The sequence below is a fragment of the Arachis ipaensis genome, chromosome B05, assembly GCF_000816755.2.
Source record: "Arachis ipaensis cultivar K30076 chromosome B05, Araip1.1, whole genome shotgun sequence".
Lineage (NCBI taxonomy): Eukaryota > Viridiplantae > Streptophyta > Magnoliopsida > Fabales > Fabaceae > Arachis > Arachis ipaensis.
Genome location: NC_029789.2, coordinates 44,227,311 through 44,227,713, shown reverse-complemented (window position 1 = coordinate 44,227,713; position 403 = coordinate 44,227,311).

Below are 403 nucleotides of genomic sequence, written 5' to 3'. Positions count from 1 at the left end.
TTGACCAACTGAAATGGAAAATTTCTTATTATTTAACTTTTTTTTGTCAATAACAAATAAATACTACTAATTTACTTGAGTCTTTCAAAGTATTAAGTCATATATGTTAACCACTTAAAAAAAAATTATTCAACACCACTGTTTGACCACTATATACTATATAAATAAAAAAATCAATTACCTTTATAGAAATATATTGATCCCACAGTGATATTTATCATCAGTTATAAAGTATTGTTTTATTTCATAAAGTTTAAATCAATTAAGTCTTATTTAGTTGTATAACGATTTAAATTTTAGTATGTCATGACAAATGGTATTTGTTGGATGTTACTTATTAATCAACACATAAGATTTTAAACTCTTTATTTAGTATATAATATAGAATCTGTCACACTCATTA